The 15,725-nt window shown below is 33.4% G+C and overlaps 1 long non-coding RNA gene across 1 annotated transcript in view; it reads right to left on the reverse strand.

Annotated features, from left to right (window-relative positions):
• Positions 1 to 790: 790 nt before the first annotated feature.
• The window catches only part of LOC108759049 (uncharacterized), a 20,305-nt gene continuing 5,370 nt past the window's right edge, over positions 791 to 15,725 (reverse strand). The window contains exon 3 of the long non-coding RNA XR_001939978.1: positions 791 to 801. This is a non-coding gene — a long non-coding RNA (uncharacterized LOC108759049). The remainder of the gene's footprint in view (positions 802 to 15,725) is intronic.

Raw genomic sequence — 15,725 nt, forward strand, 5'->3', positions numbered from 1 at the left:
TTATGTTTTTTTACATTTTATGATGTAAATAACATATACAAAGTTTTAGTCGGTAACAAATCATGACGTTTTAGTTCAAAATTCGACATGTTAGGACGAGCATAGCGACCCCTTAGGTCCACTTAAACGATATGGCATGTGTATTTTTGTATGTTTCGTAGTGAAAATAGGCAATGTACAAAAAACAGCCGGTAACAAATCTTTTTTTCGCTAAAAAATTTACCACTTTAGCTTGTTCGACGGCCTCTTCGATTCACGGTATGGCATTTACCTTCCGATTTTTTTTGACGTAAACTATCACTAGAAACATATGCCAGCAGTAACATATTAGGAAAAAAACAAAAAATTTTTTACAACTTTAATCACACGCTATCAATTTGAAAACCGCGGGAGGTTTGCCATACTTGCGTTTCCTGCATGTTTACCTAATAAATGACGAATTATGACGATTTCAAACGGTAACAAATCATGACCATTTTAATGTCATCATCTCCCGAATTATGTGAAGGAAAGGAGAAAATGGGAAGGATATCTCGAGCGCACAAATTAAACTAAATTAAACAAATTATATAAATATTATACATATTTACAATATTTTTTACTAATTGTCTTGAATAATTTTTTACTCAAATACTATCAACTTTACAAAAAAACTGTGAGAGACAAAAATTATTTATTTTCTTCTCATAAAGTTCTGAGAATTTTTTCAGAATTTTTTATCAACTTTTAAGTACTGCATTTTCTTATTTGTACCAACATGAGAAAATACGGTATTAAAAAATTCTGAAAAAATTCTCAGAACTTTATGAGAAGAAAATAAATAATTTTTATCTCTTGCAATTTTTCTGTAAAGTTGATAGTATTTGAGTAAAAAATTATTCAAGACCAATATTTTGCAATCTTTAGTAATTAATATCTTGTTAACTTTGCGAAAATTACAAAATGGTAGAGGACTTTTCGATTCAGTTTAGTCCGCTTTATCTACACAAAAGTAATTAGCAAAAAATTTCGGGACACCCTGTATGTTATCTAGAATGTCTCCATGTCTCTTAATACATGCTGAGCGGCTGAGAGAACATATTTCATTAGCAATATTTATAGCACTTTTCGCCTACGGAGAGAAATACTGTAAGTCGCACAGTATCATGCGAAATTCTTGCGATAATCTATCTACGTGTAAAATAAATATTCTTGCGTTCTAAATACGAAATTCAATTATGCGTTAACTGTTAATTCTTAGCTTTTCTTTTTCTTTTCTTCTTTTTTTAATTATTATTTTTTATTATTTTCCTTTATTTTATTTATTGTCCATATTCCGAGCGCGACAGTTAATTTTTATGAGTTACCCGTTATCTCTGATGTAAAAGAATTTTCCATTAAACGCTGCTAATTAATTCGCATCAAATTCTATTTTTTTCTTTCTTTCGAAGATCGGAGTCTTGCTCCTCTTCCCTCTTTTCCTCAGTGCACCGCCCGCAAAATACGACAGCGAAATCGACTCGATTATTTTTATGCACTTTCGTTCACTGGCGCGGATTAGCTTTAACATTCGAACATCATATATTTTCGGTACCTTTGGACGCTACACGTCATTCGTGTCCGACTCGATTTTGCGGCCGCACTACTAGGAGGGCTAGTCGCGAACAGGCCCTACGAGTTCTCGTACACGAGTATCATCGCGCGGCGACATTCGACCCGCGAATCTTCGCTGACCCCCGGTAGGTCCAGGATATACTCCGCAGTATCATCCGGTTCCAGAAAACCACCAGGACTCGCCGCTGTCCCGTCTCGTTTCCCGCACTCTGCCGCGAATCGTCAGAATTGAGGCGACTGACGAGGGCGATAAAAGTGGTCTCGCTTCCGCCGCGACGCTGATTGTTCTCCATCGCGCATAGTTAAATTTTATATTCTTTTTTTATTATTATTTTGTTGCATGTTATAATTTCCCCGCCTTACATGATAAAAAGAACGTCATCTAATGTCGCCGAATACGTTTTTTTTATTCGTTCTTACCTTTCGTTCTATCGCCAGAGGAAATCAACCGAAAAGGGATTCCAGGTTTCCGCGCAGCTTCGACTCCTTTTTCCCCTCGCTCCGACAAACTTAAGAAGGTTTGGCGTTGGTGATGGTCGGCAGTGGTTGGCGGCAGTAGGGATGGCAGTGGCGAAAGGTGGCGATGATAGCGATGGCGACTACATTTTATTTTATTGTCGTCGCCGTCGACCGTATTTCTTTTTTATCTGCTTTCTTCTCGCCAGCTCGAGTGCCGCTGCAATAGCGGCACCCACAAGAATGGCGAACATAATAGAAGTCATATTTAAAACAGAATGACGAACCAAACACTTTTAATGAAATAGAACCAGTTACACGCGTATATAATTTTATTCAAAAATAGAATAAAAATGCTCGTATATTTAAAAAAAATTTAAACAATGTGAATATTATTTAGTGTTCGTATTCTTATAATAAACTATATATCATGCCTATATGAGCCACGACATTATTTAATTTTTTAAATTTAAACTTTTAAAAGTGGTTATAAAATATAAATATAATAAAGAGCACCAGATTGCACTTCACTAAAATTAATAATTATAACAATTGGTTTGCGAGCGGGCAACCGAATACGTCCCTCGATACGTCCGTACTGTTCGGAGTGTTCGGACGGTTTCACGAGACTTCGGTTAGACAAGTGCTGGACGCGGAAACTTCCGAGGGACGCTTTCGCGATTTCCCACGAGGAGGGGGCCGTATCGCGATCCGATTGGCCCGCGTATTCCGCAAATAGCATGAGAGTCATCGCGCATTCTGGCATACGGGATTTAACCATGATGGAAGGATAGTATGGTGTGTTTTCGGATAATACAGTCGGCTAATACAGTCTTCGGATTGATTTACGACATTTTAAGATGTACTTAAAACATTTTTAAGATGAAGGTATTCCTATAGCCGGTCCCCTCTGCTTCCGTCCTTCCAAGGGCGTCTCTATCTATTCCGTAAAGAGATTTCTCGCCAGCACGTGGGAGTGGCCATCCCTTCTCACTGCTTTATCCAGATAACCAAGTCTATAGAAAGCAGATTTTTTAAATGTCTGCTACACACTATGGCCGTGGTCTAATTCATGCTGACAGCGCTCATGAGCATCGTTTGTCTTCGTTTAACATTTGACAAACAGCAAAGGTGAAATGATTTTTAAGCGTTGTGAATCAGACTGCGGCCTGTGCTAACAAAATAACAACAGAATTGTTACAGAATTAGATGTACACTGAGAGAAAAATGTTTTGTATTTGTAACTATAATTACATATCACTATAATTATGATTATTATTACTATAATAATAGTAACAGTAATTATGTATATAGTTCTAGCAACAAATGTATATAGTTGGCAACCTAAAATGACTATAATTATAGTTGAAATTACTATAAAAATGATTAAAGTGATTATAATTTTATAGTTATATTTTGGACCAATCATTAAAAATATCGCTCCTTTACATGTAAATGAAGCTCGTGGTTATGAACAAAATTAAAAGTAATGAATTGACTATAAATGATTTAACTGAAAATTAAGTTACAGTAGTTACTTAAATGTAATGAACGTGTACAAAATTAAAATTATGTACATTTTAACAGTGCGCAGTTTAATAAAAAGTTTTTTTTTCAATAAGTTCAATATTTTTCAAAAACAGTACAAAGATTTACCTTCAAAATGCCTTTTTAAACAAAATTCTTATGATTTTTCTTGATTGAATTACGCAACATTGAAGTTAAACATGCATTGCTAAATAATCAACGGTGAAATTTGATAAAAAATAATCACAAAAATTTTTTATCTACTCAATTCTTAGAATTAAATTTAAAAACGTTCAGAAGCTTGTTAAAGTAGAAACTTAGAGCTTCAAAATGATTTTTAATTTTTTGCGATAATATTTCACCGAATTTTAATGTTGGTTATGAGCTATGCAGGTTTAACTTCAATGACGTGTAATTCAGTCAAGAAAAATCATAAGAATTTTTTTTAAAAAAGCATTTTGGAGGTAAATCTTTGTACTGTTTTTCAAAAACATTGAACTTATTGAAAAAAATACTTTTTATCAAACTGCGCACTGTTAAAATGTACATAATTTTAAGAAATATAATATGTAAGTTATATATTAGTTCTGTGTTTGATTGTAGTTGTCCATATATACGTTATATACAGTAGTTCTCGATGTGTTCTAATTTTTTCTAAAGAGTTCCGCGTATTTGCGCATCCGCCATTTTTAGTTCTTTCTCTACTCTTTGTTCTCTCTTCAACCTTCTCTCTTCTCTCTTCAATCTTTTAGTTTAGCGGCTGAGTGGATTGAAGAAAAGAGCATGAAAGTGAGAAAAGGACTAAAAATAGCGGATGCGAATACTTATATTATAGTGCTTTAGTTTTCCAAAGTTGCGTTCCAAAATTTGACTCTTGGTGTACATTAATGTTCACTTACATTGCTAATTTTAATATAATGTTATTGAATGAAGGCATTGTGAATATTGATAGACAAAATGCTTTACATGTATGCGTTTATACGCGTGACTGAAAAAAATCTAAAAATCTAAAATAGTTTTTTTTCCGGATTTAATCTTCAGATCTTGGTACCGACTGCACCAAGTTTATTCAGACTAGTCGCAATCGGAAGATCGCGCTGGTATTATATATATTTAATAAAAGTGTTGTTAAATTTTTGATTGCGATTTTAATTTCTGAATGATCTTAATCGAAAGCTTGAACTTCGGAAAAAGCTAGTGGTATTGTCGCGAATTTGTCAGTAGCACGAACATATACATATATACTAAAAAAAAAAAGATTAGCTGCTGCAACAAATTAGATGGAAAAATATGGCATAGCGTTTTTAATTGGCTGCATCCAATTAAAAACGCTATGAAAAAATGAGTCAAAAATAGGAAAAATGGGTCATTTTTTCGCTCTAGATTGAAAATTTACCCTGGATGATCCTATTTTGATGTCAAATTCGTATTCAGCGACTCAAAATACATAAGAATAGCTGGGTCTCCACCCCAGCACAGGATACTTTTTTTTTGTGGACATGTGTTATTAATGATCGATATGAAATCTTTCATGCACATGATACAAATGATATATATATATATATATATACGTATCATTTGGAAAATATTATTTCTATGGAATTATAACTTAGCACTAGTTTTTGATATCAAATCTTTCATGCAAATAATATATATTACTTAAAATTTTCCTATATTCATCGCCTGTCCAAACCCTTGGAAGTTTAATTCAGGATTTGATTAGAGGGAGAAGAAATGAAAATAGTGAGGGCATGGACGCTTAGACTCTTGTCTCGCATTTATCCGTATAGAGACGAAGTACCCCGAGTCAAACACACTTGTTGCTCCGGAATATGGGTCATTGGGTCAACGTCTTGAAGGGACGCTATGTTACACTTGTTTCCGATGAGCAGTCGCGACAGTATGTTAATGGTCGGGAACATAAACATAATTATCTTACTACATACGCCATTGTAAATTAACGTTATCGACAAAAATTTATAGTTTTTAATATTTTGGAATGTTTACAACAATATAAAGCGCTCAAAATGCTCAAATTAAATTGATTTTTTTTGGACTTTTTCGCGCTACGCAACTGATTTAGACCACTGTGGCGGCGCATGGCAAGGATTCATGATGGAATAGATAGTAAAAAAAAATGGCTACTCATGCAAGTCTTCAACGTCCATCTGATTGCCAGATAACTACTTCACATGAACTGTTCGAGTGGGTGTCAGATCCAATAAAATTTATCAAATATCGTAATAAAGTTCTCATTAACGGAAGAATATAACAAAGGAATATCTTGTGACTCGATTTGAAAGAGCAAAGCCTGTATTCAAAAAATTCATAGTATTATTCCTTTAAAAAATGGTTCGTTTATTGTAAAATAGTTTTTAAACTCTTTGGATTATAGAACATACCAGAGTAAGAAAAAAAATGAAAAGTAAAAATAATCTGTTATGGAAATGATCTTTATATAAAATCTTTATATAAAAACTACTTTCTGCTTCCGGCAATTCCGGCGGAATGCCGAACCATCTAAATCGTATATCGTCTGTGATAAAATTGCTAATGCTGACGTTTTGTGGATTTTGCAGATCACTTTAATAAAATGTGTACATTGCAATATCTTATAAATATTGAATGAACAATGGCCATGTTCTGGTCATACCCTGTCAGCACTGAAAATCTATAGTATTCGTAATATTAACTGTAGATTTTCGAAAATCTATAGTTTTGCGTTATATGTATTTAAAGATTTTCAAACTGTGTATATCGGAACTCGACCAATATAACCTATAGTAATCGTAATGTCCAAAATTAGTCTGAAAGACGTCTGAAGAATGGCATTATAGAATGTCTCAAAGATGTTTTATAGAGATTACAAGGACTGTCTGAAAGACAACCATCAAAATGTCCAAAACATGTCTTATATGATATCTGACAGACGTGTAATAAGGCTACTAAAAGACAGACATAAGACGTCTTTTATTAAAAAATATCGGACGTCCGAGGGAATTTTAAGTCGTCTTAAAAGCGTTCTTTAATAGCGTTTTCCACTGGGAAAACTGGTGCAGCATTAACGCCGTGCTAGGTTTAGATGAAAACTGCACTAGTGCAGTAATAGTGCAGGTTTAGTGCGGTTCAATGCACACACATTAAATGATAATTGTTCTGACCCGCGGTTCTTACATTCACTGAACGATCGTTAAACTAAACGACTGTGGATTTTTTGAACAACTACTATTGCTTCTGCTTCTACTAACACTGCGCTCGGCTCGCGAGATCGCGGTTTAATGTATATAGGACTATCTTTGGGATCCTTTTGTGGGCTATATTAATCTGACAAATTAAGATTTTTTTATTACCCCCTGGAGGATATTGACATTCAAGATTTCTTGATAATTATTGAAGGGGTGGTTATGAAATTGACTCCGCTTGTAGCGTAAGTCGTGATCGCTTATTGGAGAATCGTCATCTCTTTTGTTTAAACATTTTTTAGATGAATGAGAGCCTATCGATAGGATTGATTCTAATCGTGCGCCCCGTTTCTTGCATCGGATTGCTTAACTTTGGGTATAATATCGCCAAGGATAGGGGTGGGTGGTTGTTGATCTCAGGAGTATTAAGATGTTCAAAATGAGATGAGAGTGGGGTTGGGACGCGCGCGCGCGCGTGTGTGTGTGTGAGTGCGTGAGGAAGGATGTAGCAAGATATATCGGGTAAGTGTCGGTATGTATTGATTTCTATAATAAGTGGAAGGAGGGTGGATGCCGGGTGGGGTTGCATGGTATATGTATGTGTATGTGCATGTGTAGCCTATATGAGACAGATATATGCTTCAATCTTTTTTTTGACTGTCGGAAATGTCTGAAAAATCGTGCGAACCTACATTTTCATGCAGGCGGCTTCTGATGGTATTAAGCGAGATATGTAGACTCTTTCGGTGGAATTTTATTTATATTTATGTTATATATATATATATATATATATATCACTATTAATTGCGCGTACCAAGATAGTGTTATGCCATGCCATTACACTGTATTCTTCATGATTTTTATATGTATTCAACTTGCGCTATATCTTGTTTTAATGATTGATAAATTTGGATTTAATTCTCTGTGAAATTTTATTCATAATATACATGCTATATTTAACTAAAAATAAGATTTAGTTACATATTTATATATACACTTGTATGAAAGTCCATATGAGAATTATTATTGGTTATTTTTATATTTTAAAAACCGTCTTTTGAGAAACTATGAGAAAAGTGAATTCTAAATAAAATACGGTATTTATTATTCTGAATATGACATAAAATATTTTATATGTTATCCACGTTTTTGTGTTACAATAATTTTTAAATTTTTTAATTATTCATAAGCAATTTTAGGAGTGCAAATTTTGTTGCAAAGTTACAATAACGAATTCATAGTAATTTAAACTTTACCGTCGCGCTGTGGTGTGTCCGACTCTTTCCAATTGAAAAAATAATCGGAAATCTCTCTCATGTCAGAGCGAAATCCTCGGGTGAGTTCCACAAGTATCGTAGTAATGAAGTGGAGGATGTAACAAACATCTGAACAAATCTCATTTCCGAGAAAGTTCTGGATACAACGGTATGTACTGTTACGCAAGATAAGACTGATGGGATTCGTTTGAAAGAGACGTAAGAACGCTTTGTCCTCCTTCGAAGTCATCGCACTAGACAGTCTCCTTTCTGGCAGGTCGTCAACATTTTCAACAGTTTCGAATCTTTACTCATTTCTTTACACAAGCCTCTGACTTTTTAATTGTTCTAGCAGCTGCGACGATTGTTAATTTTGGTCCTTTAGAATGCTTAACAAGAAACACCGCTTCGTAACTCTCTCTTCAAATATTTTTTACTCATTTGAATTAAAATAAACAATAACGGACTTTTGACAAATCGAATTAAAAACACGAAAATATATAGGCATATAGGAATCAGACACGGATCAGAAATATATAGACATATAGGAGTCGGTACGCTAAGAAATTATTCATGCAGTTAAAAAAGTAACAAATAATCTACATATAAAAGTAACAGGTTTACAATAGTTAATAATATTCGCAAGATAACATGTTTCGGCTCTAGCTTTGAGTGAAAAACCTCAAGAATAAGTCGAAATGTTGAAACGATACTGCATTTTTCATTCAGTTAACCAACCGCTTGTTAATTAACGATACATCGTTCATGTACAGAAATATCACATCTATACTTATTCGACTACATTTTAATGCGTTTATTTGACTACATTTTTATGCGCTTATTTTTTATATGATCTGAAGAGGGCTTGAAGCTAGAACTGAAACATTTTATCTCGCGAATATTATTAACTATTATAAACCTATTACTTTTATATGTAGATTATATATTATTTTTTTAACTGCGCATGAATAATTTCTTAGCGCACCGATATTCGTATCTGACTCTTATATGCCTAACCATTTTCATGTTTTATTCATTAAAAAAAATAATGTTTACTTTTAGTAGCTACTCAACGCAACTTTTTAATGCACACTGCGCAAAAGAGATTAGTTCAAAGATTCAAACGGTATATAAGATAGGCGCTACTGTGATTTTCTATAAAAATATCACCTACACTTTTTAGTTAAACAGACTGTACACGGAGAAAATTTTATATTTAAATTACTATAATGTGTTGTAGAAGCTGCGAATTATCATGACAATTATAAGTTTAAATGCTATACCTATTTTTTTAAAAACAATAATGCAACGTAATTTTTACACTTTTTTATGGCAAAAATTTTTTATTACAAAATCAAAACTTGTTGAATAAAAGTTAATACTAAAGATAAGTAAAAAATATATATCTAGCAAATTTTGTTTGCGTACCATAGTAAAAATGAACTGTTTTCATGTTAGAATATGGCTTAAGCACTGGCTTTTAACAAAAATTATTTTATTTATGTAATAAAAATTAGTATTACTATAGTAAAAGTTATATCGGAATCATGTTGTGATGGTCTATCGAAAATACAAGACATAGTAAAGTGTAATTTAAAAAATTGTATTAAAACTTAATATAAAATTTTCTCCGTGTACAGGGTATATTTTTAAATATTAAATTTTATTTATGTTAGATTAAGTCAGATATTATTCGTATTATTAAATACATATTTTATATCATATTATTGAATTTTACACTATACCAAAATGTAAAATTCAATTTCTCTTGTTTCATTCCCCGTTGGACTTGCGATTTAATTTTATTCTGCATTAACAGTAAGGGGCTTCGTACAATAAAAGGAACAGGGAACAGAGAATAAGAATTTCTTTATAAGAGAATAAGAATACATACTATGTATTCCACAATACATGATTTCTGATAGGTTGAAATTCTTATTTTCTGTTCCCTGTTCCTTTTATTGTGCGAAGCCCCTAAAGCGTGTCCCTGCCCATAGGCAGATAGGCAACCCTACTTACTGATCTGTAGATATCGGAAGCATCTTGTATATAATCGATACCCTGGCTTCGAAACCTATGAGAATGGCTCCAGAGGTCTTCTATATCTTTCTTCTTATTCCCCTACATAGAAAACATCGCCAATAATGAAACGTTCGGTAACTGAATATCGTACAAGAAGAAGATATATTCCTATAATTCTTAGAAGAGGATTAAGAATAAATTAAATCGAGATTAAGGAACAGACGCGTGAATTGATTAATTGGATTAATATACATATACCGCAAGAGTAATATTAACAGTAACGCATTACTTAAAAACGGTAATATTAATAATGCGATATATTATGTACATAAAAACTCACATAAGATAAATTTTGTACTAAAATTATTATCGCAGGAAGAATGTTATTATAAATTTTATCAAAGATCTTAGTAAAGAATTTCATTAATTGTCAAGAAATAAAGAGAACTATACATTGATAAATAATTAATGCTATTATTATATAAATATATTAAAGTTGGGCAACTGTTAAATTGATTCTTTGTACTCATTATTATTATTACATGTAATCACCGTCAATGTATCTATAATAAACAGTGTTCGCCATCGGAGAAGGAATCTTCTAAGCCAAATGAAGTAACAAACTACACGGAAGGTTATCACGGAAGGTGGTCAAATGGAGAAGCGAGAAACTTTCAATGAAGATATCGTTATTGAAGAAGCGTCTAAACTGCTGCAAATGACACCGCAGGTCGCGACGCAGACGTCCCCGATTACTCCTAATCTGATGCCTTCTCTGTTAACACAATCAGTATCATTATCCATGCCAATACCACCAAGCTTACTAGTACCGTCAATTATGCCTCCGAATATGCCACCGAGCATGCCGGTACTATCAAATGCCTCCAAGCTTACCACCGAACATGCCGGATTATCGCTAACGTTTACATCCCAACGGTTTCCGCTGACAGTTTCCTCTAATAATAGATATAAGCCCTTAACAGCCTTTTAATTAGGAATGAGATAAACTGTTTTGTGTTTGACTTCGACTGCTGATGAGACACAATGAAACAAGCTAATTAATTTAAACATATACGATGCAGTCTCTGTAGTTTGCAAATTTGGGAACATTGTAACAATACATATGTAAATTAATTAATCTGATTACATTTCATCAATTTAACTCAACACAAAGCAGTGTTTATCTCATTATTAATTGGAAGACTGGATGGCTGTTAACCCCTTTTGCTACGATGGTTTCTCTTCCTTAGAATATTATCGCTATATAAAGACGTCCTCAAACGATATACAGCTAACGTGTATAGTCTACCGGGAAAAAATATTTTGTATATAATTATATAAAATTATATATAATTTTATATAAATATATATAAAACATTTTTTCCCGGGTAACGTATACTAATATTGGCAAATACGTAATGATATGCATAATTATCCAAATAATTACGCGTAAACCAATATTTATATCGTAAACCAACTTTCTAAATGTGACTCAATGAATAATCACTGATTCAGTGCCAAATATGCCACTACTAATTAATGAATGAAATGTGATATGTCTAATCTGTAGCAAATCATGCTTCAATGTATAAGTGTAGCTCATTCAACGTATATGATATTGTAAGATTGGAATTGCAATGTGCTAGAACGTACAAATACGGAGACGTTAGGCCTTTAGCGTCTTACGCTAGGATTTGCTTTGGCGCTCCAGTTCCAGGATTGCTAAGTCTCTGAAATCCCCCGCCAACGGCAACGAATCAATGACTAAAAAAAAATAATTTTTATTAATTTGCATAATACAGGAATACGAATACAATAAATTTCATATTTTCTTTTGTAACAATATATTTGATGCTTATTATTATAATTTTACGTCCCTCCAAATTTTGCGTCTTATGCTAGAGCGCACCTACTTATTATTATAATTATGTCCCCCTCCCTCCCTCGTAACGTCTCCACGCAAATATCGATATTTCAACTATATAATGCCCCTAACTTCTTTTCTTTTGTAGTTGAATTTCACTGCGATTATCTAGTGCCAAGTATGCTAATATGATATGCTGATAATTCAGTACCAAAGAAAACTAAACCACCCCACCGAAACGGCAAAAAACGAGCTATATGAAGAGGAAGGGGGAGTACTATACGGTTCTGGGATCGCCGACTAGTTGTAAGTACTAAACTTTAATTCCTGCAAGCTGACGCTCAGAATAAAGACTTTGAGTTATGATTAAGTTGAATTGATCATAGGTACTAGCCACAACCGTAACCATATCACAGTCCGAATCCTGCAATAACAATCAAAATATTATTAGTTACAAATCCAAAAATACTCTGCATTATAATAGCTGCAGTACTTTTGGAATTATAACTGATATGAACATAAATAATGCATTGAAGGCTGAATGATAAATAACAATCCAGCCGTAGCAGTGGGATAAACGTAATCTCAGTAGCACATGTTAGTTTTATATACAAAACAAAATAATAATCTAAATTGAGCTCTCTAGATAATAAACAAATATTGATTAGCAATATTTGGGCGATTGAGAGCAATATTAGCGCAGTAATTGGTGCGTTATTAACAATAGTATATTTCCTTTCTTACATTATAAATCGATCGAACGTTTCAGCTCCATTCGAGCCATCTTCAGCGATGCAGTAATTACATGTGATGTCCTTGTTCAAAATTCATGTGATACATTAAACCGCAGAGTGCAACAAGCAAAGTCTCTTACAATTCCAAATTTAAGAACGTAGCGTATAATAACATTTGTAACGGACTTAGTTCGATATAGAAGTCCATAACGATATCGAATAATATTTCTGAATTTACGTTTTGAATAACAGTAATATAATGTCTTCCATTGTGCAGTCAATGAGTGCAGTAGCGATCATTTAGCCGTATAGTTTTTTGAGACAGTTACGCTCTTAAATTTGGAATTGAGAGACTCTGCTGCTGCACTCTACGATTTAATATATCACGTAAATTTTAAACAAGGACATCACATGTAATTACTGTATCGCTGAAAATGGCTCGAATGGAGCTGAAACGTTCGATCGATTTATAATGTAAGAAAGGAAATATATTATTGTTAATATCAAACGCACCAATTACTGCGCTATTATTGCTTTCAATCGCCCAAATATTTCGAATTAATGTTTGGTTTTATGTACGTTTCTAAGATATTTGTAGAATATTAGAAAAATTTAGAAAATGTATATAAAACATATATGAATCAATACTATGCTACCCGGGAAACTTTCCTTTAACGTTTGAAGGTTTTATTTCGGCTGCCGGTGGAACACAACGAATCAGTTTAATTAAATTATTTGTGTTTCTATACTGTTATTACATCTCCGATCCGATATTTGCTTCGAGGTTGTACAAAGGGGAAAAAGTTAACTGCAAACATTGATCCTGCGAGATAGCGGCAAATAAAATTTGCAAATATTGGAATCACAAATTGAGAAATGCTTTGCAACAAGTATTTATTTTTTTTTCGTACTCGCTACAAAAATTGTAATCCTGCTCTGATATTTGTGTGTATTTCGTTGGACCGAACAATTTGATCGAGACGAGTTATGTATAGGATTGTCATTTCAAAAACTAGAACTGATGAACCGAAAATCCCGGACATTTTGTTTGCTACCCCGGACGCATACATTTGCTCTTACCTTTTTTGGTGCTCTAGATATAATTATTTCACATATAAGCCTTTTAAATTTTTAGATAAATAATATTTCCATTAACAGGGGTTTTTCTTTAATTGATAATACGTTATCAAAAAATATTTGACCTATCTTCTTAATAGCATTTTCGGCCCGATCGGGTTTGCACCAATCTTGGTTGGATTAATCTTTCCTATGGATTGACGTCACATGCTCTACCAATAGGAGAGCACAAAACGCCAATAATATCCAACCCAGATTGGTACAAACCCGGGCCGAAAACGCTATAAGTACATATATTTAGTTGCTTTTTCTTTACAAATTGCACAATACTATCATTTCTTTATTATCATGTTTACAGTATAACATTATTATCATGTTTACAGTATAACATCTTACAGGTCGCGCGCGACTGGTGCGACACGCGATATCCAATGAGTACAGCTTTACCGATGTTCTCATTCTAAAGCTATACGCTCATTGAATATCGCATGTCGCGCGCGACGAACATCGCGCTGGTGTGCAACTGGCATTACACTATATGCGGATAAATTTTATTCTCAACTTGCGTCCAACAGGGCTGCTAATCTTTAATGTCAACACTACACTTACACGCCAAAGTTTTTTTTGCCATCCAGTCAAGAAATATTTCCTTTTTATATAAAAAACCCCGGACTCTCATGATTATCCCGGACGCCTTTCGAAAACCCCCCGGACGTTATAAAAAAGAGGACGGATGGCAACCATAGTTATGTAACACTCGACGCCTTTGGCAGCTCTGGTTTTGATGTGAATATTATCTTATAATCTGTATACTTCATATGTGTCATACAAATTTTTTTTACATCTGAATAGAACGGAACGACATAAGAATAGGGTCACTGTAAGATCCCGAAGAATAGGAGCTCCTATTATATATTTCCTATTTTCGTCCCTGCAGATCGAACGATACACCTTTTAGGTCGTGGTCCGATTCATGCTAATAACGCTCATCAGCATCATTTATCTTCGTTTAAACATTTGTCAAATACAACAAGGATGAAATGATTTTTAAGCGTTGTGAGCGTGAATCGGATCGCGGCCTTATTGTCATTGTGATTAACTTCTTCACAGAGATTTGAAAGTAAGCGGATTGTAAATTTACTACGTCGATGCTCTCAGGAGCATCGACTATAATAAATGGTTGATGTGGAGTATTCCACACTTGAAATTTTTCTATGTATAGAATTAAACGTAATATATATTAAACGTAATATATATTAACGTAATATATAAAATATATATATACGATAATGATTATTATACAAAGGGCATATAAGAGTTGAAATTTATTACCTTTACAACGTGAAAATTAAAAAATATGAAATTACATAATAGTCTTTATAAATTAATAGTTTCTGTCGTAGAAAAAATAATTATTAATACATTACACATTACACACACACACACACACACACACACACACACACACACACACACACACACACACACATTACATTATATTACATAACATATGTTTCGATCTCGTATATCTCGTAGGTCCTCTTCAGGTACAAAAAACCATATAAAAATTCACGCGCATGTTGACAAGTAAAAGAACAAAATGATCGTGTGTAGAGCGTGTATTAAAATATACAGGGTGGGGAAAAAGTATGGAAGCAAACAATTATTTCCGAAACTATTCATTTTTCGACAAAATGTCTTAGACATAATTTTTATGGTATGAAAAGATGTATTATGTGGCATAGACGGCATGACCTTGAAATGACCCTTACGAGCTGCATACAAATAACGTAAAAAATTTCAAATGGAACTCGTCAGTTTTTGTTACAGATTCGTGTAGCTGATGTCGAAACGTACTATATATATATGTATATTCTGTTCATTCCTCATCATACAATAAATATAATCATGAATATATATACACTGTTAGAAATTTCTCAATGAATTTTAATTAACATGTAAAGGAAGCATGTGGTTATGCACGAAATTAAATGTAATGAATGATGTAAATAAA

The sequence above is a fragment of the Trachymyrmex cornetzi genome, unplaced genomic scaffold (assembly GCF_001594075.2).
Source record: "Trachymyrmex cornetzi isolate Tcor2-1 unplaced genomic scaffold, Tcor1.1 scaffold166, whole genome shotgun sequence".
Taxonomy (NCBI): Eukaryota; Metazoa; Arthropoda; class Insecta; order Hymenoptera; family Formicidae; genus Trachymyrmex; species Trachymyrmex cornetzi.